The following is a 3528-nucleotide window of genomic DNA, read 5'->3' as shown; positions in this document are numbered from 1 at the left end:
AGTATTTGTTGCTCTTTATAGGTCGGCATTAGTGAAGATACCGAAATTCTTCATACGATTTTCATTCCGTCCAGCAAATGTGTTTGCGATCTGAATCACGTCCAAGCTTTCCGTTAATTTCTTATGACAATTAAGTACTGTCAAGTTGCTTAATCGCTGCTGTTTCATGTTCGATCTCAGCCATGTCTCTCAGATTCAATGCAAGAAAAGACGCGATTACAATTTTAGTATAGAAAATACTACACTGAAGTGATCTGAAAAATTTCTAACTATAGCCGTTCACTGTTCAAGTCATGTAATTCTTCTTGCCATCGAATATTTCATTGATTCGAAAGGAGAAGGACAAAATATAAAACTTTTATCAACTCAAAACAATTACTCACCTTCGTTTGGCTTGTAAAAGCTAGTAAGTTTCTTCATTTCGTCTGATAAAACTGATAAAAAACTCTGCCGGAACTGGAAGTACAAAACACGCTGCCGAACAAAGCGAAGGGGTGGCCAAGGCGTGGCGTTTGATCAAGGGGCAAGTCTATGGTTGGCCCCAGGGCACAATTACCGCGAAAAGCACAGGAGCCCCACAAAATACCTGGCGTTTGAAATTAAAGAAAATACAGAGAATATAGCAGAATATAGACGGAAAAAAAACTTGTTTCAAGTCTTTTTTTAATTTTAATTATTTTTCTTTTTAGCGCAAAACGTGGGGGCGGGGACGCAAAAAAGTGGTGGGGCCGCGGCCCTACCAGCCCCTCCCCCTCCGCGGTCCCTGCTCTTGTAGTAAACTAGTACCTAGCCTGCGTAGGAAGCGTTTCTGTGCGGTATAGGGGAGAAGAACGAGGAGTCAAAGACCGTGCGAAAAGTGGCGCAGCTAAAAGAGCGGGGAGGGGTTGAGGAAGAAAGGAAGGAAATAAATAATAAGATAAAACAAAGATAAATAACAAGATTCGGACGATCCTGAAGACCTTAATGTGTAACAAGATTTGGACGATCTTTAAGACCTCAGTCAGTTAGGAGATTTGGGTGATCTGCTACGCTTCAATTAAAAACGACTTTTAGGCCATCCTAGAGGATACTTAGTCGGTTAATTTTTTTAACAACAAGATGATAGAGACTTTGTCACCGTGTTTCTTAGGGCAGATGTAGTTGAGAAGCTTTTGATTTTATTCTGTCATAATGTTATTTTACCTTTGACGATGAGAACGAGTCAAAGTCGTTCTTGACTATCTCATTTTCAAGTATTGTTCTTAACAAAGAAAAATAGAGGTGCTTAAGTCGGTATACATCAGCTATACAGAGTGAATAGACAATCCACAACATTTTGTGGTGATATATTATTAGAAGATTATATTTTCTCGAGCATAAGACGACAGTAAAACTTATTTAGCTGAAAATGTTGTTGTAGGGAATAAATTCCTTGTCGTCGTTTTTCGATGAACATGAAGCCTTAGCTAATAATATCCTGATAGCTTTTGTTTCATATTAAATTTAATTTTATCAAAAGAAGAGTTGCAGTAACTTTGTCACAGTAAAGCAATCCAAAAGCTGCAGGCGTTTCGTGTGCAAAGGTTTCGTCAGCATTTGACGTTCTTGACTGTCGAGGTATATTTCAACCAGGCTTACCTCAAAAGCTTAGGAAAACCAGGCTTTGTATTTTATTTTTCATTTCAAAATCCTGGTAAGTCTGGTTCAGCAATGGTTTACCAGAATTTTGTTGCAAGGGTTAACACGAAATACTGAGTGCCTAAATGTAGGACAGAACGTAACGATCTCTTACTGCAAGTCAAGAGCAACAAGGATTTGGAGGACACTGGCAGATGATCTAAAAGTGGGTTAGGACAATCTGAAAGTAATGCTGATCTACTTTATATCTATCATCCTTAAGCTCAACGTATGACATCGACAAGCCCAAAAATTTTAAAACTATTTGAATGTCTGATCTGCAGTGTTTCAGGGAGTTTAAAGACATAGTCTCCCGTTACCTGTTATTTTTAAAGTTCACTTTAATAATATTACGGATTATTTATTTATTCATATCTCCATATTTTATGGTTTTTGAAACTTCAGTTGTTGGCTTTGCTGTTGCGGCCACCCTACCATTTCATTTGTTTTCTTCTTATTTTTTATTTGAACCTTCATTTCTTCTGCACTTTGGCGAGGTTAAATAAAACATCAGCTGTTGAAAAATCATCAAAAAAAGTTGTTATTGTTCAGGGAGTGACAACTTGTCTAAGTTTTTAGATGTTACGGCACCCATATTTTATATGCGAAAATTGTCATTCTGAACCCAAAATGGACATTCACTGAGTGCATTTCTACATTGGGGCCAAACAGGTAAACCGTAAGACTCTTGTTTTCTAAAAAGTTCATATTTAGCATACATTTTTGCCCTTATTGTCACATCTGACTTTGCCTTACTTTAATTTCGACTCTAGGAATACATTGTCCTTGGTTGTTTCTCAAGTACAGCTCGAAGAATAACCCCAAGGAACAATCTATCCATGTTTCCCATATTTTATATTGTGAACTGAAGCATACCTGCACTGCGTGGTTCGTCCTTCACAACAAGGCTTTCACGTGAGTCGACTTGTAGTTTGGACCGGTTCGTGTTCCGTCGCTTGACAGTGTGTCCACTTGCTACTGAAAGAGGACATATATGTCAATTTAAGTAGGAATGAAAATACTGTCTTTCACTGGTACAATTTAATTTAAGCGGATACTCGCGTAAAGTAATGGACGCTAATCTCTCCAGCTAGTGTTACCGCTTAATCTCCCATTAACGTACACGGATACCTCTTTTGGGGTACGCAAAAGATAAAACAGCTTCACTTAAACGGGAAGTCATATTCTTTATTCCACCACCACCACCACCACAGCCAGCAACAAATTGAAATAATCGTGATAAGTGAATGACTCTATACAGATGTCATCCTGTTATTATACATGTTGTGGTTCAATTTAATCCCTGGCTTAAATTTTATTTTCATTTGTTTACATGTAAAACTTATTACCATACAATACCATACCCAAAAACAGAGGAAAATAATATTTAAACCAAGGATAAAATTAAACCACAACATGTACGTCGGAATTGAGGGTCAAAATTTTTGCTTCCTGGCTCCTGGCTGTGCTTGAGGTTTATCCAGCCTCTCTAGGATGTAAGCATACACCTTCGGTATATGGACATCTACGCCTGGACTTATAGGTATTCGCTTACGGGGAATGAAACTGCAATAGATTGGTAGATATAAGCTGGAAATGAGTACCGGGGAAACATAATGCAGCTATCCAATTGCTATAAAAAATTCGAAACTGGTCGTATTTACGCAATGGTTGTAAATTAGAAAATGACCTGTTTTTTGTTTTTTTGTCTGGGTCCAACGGGATACGGTGTCATTAAAGGAAGTGCTCAGTACAAAAGAGGTCAAAGCTCTTTCTTTTTTAAAGAACAATTTAAGCTTTCTTAAAAGATAACATCTAAAATGATCCGAACAGTTGTTAAACAGAAGCCTTCTGCCCTGTTTTATTTAGTGG

At 37.8% G+C, this 3528-nt stretch overlaps 1 long non-coding RNA gene across 1 annotated transcript in view; it reads right to left on the bottom strand.

Moving 5' to 3' along the window:
- Nucleotides 1-1914: 1914 nt before the first annotated feature.
- LOC140932770 (uncharacterized) overlaps nucleotides 1915-3528 on the bottom strand; it is a 19274-nt gene continuing 17660 nt past the window's right edge. The window contains exons 2-3 of the long non-coding RNA XR_012165002.1: nucleotides 2533-2634; nucleotides 1915-2170 (exon numbers count right to left, since the gene is read on the bottom strand). This is a non-coding gene — a long non-coding RNA (uncharacterized lncRNA). The remainder of the gene's footprint in view (nucleotides 2171-2532; nucleotides 2635-3528) is intronic.

Source organism: Porites lutea, chromosome 4 (genome assembly GCF_958299795.1).
Source record: "Porites lutea chromosome 4, jaPorLute2.1, whole genome shotgun sequence".
NCBI lineage: Eukaryota > Metazoa > Cnidaria > Anthozoa > Scleractinia > Poritidae > Porites > Porites lutea.
This window is presented reverse-complemented; position numbering and strand designations above follow the sequence as displayed.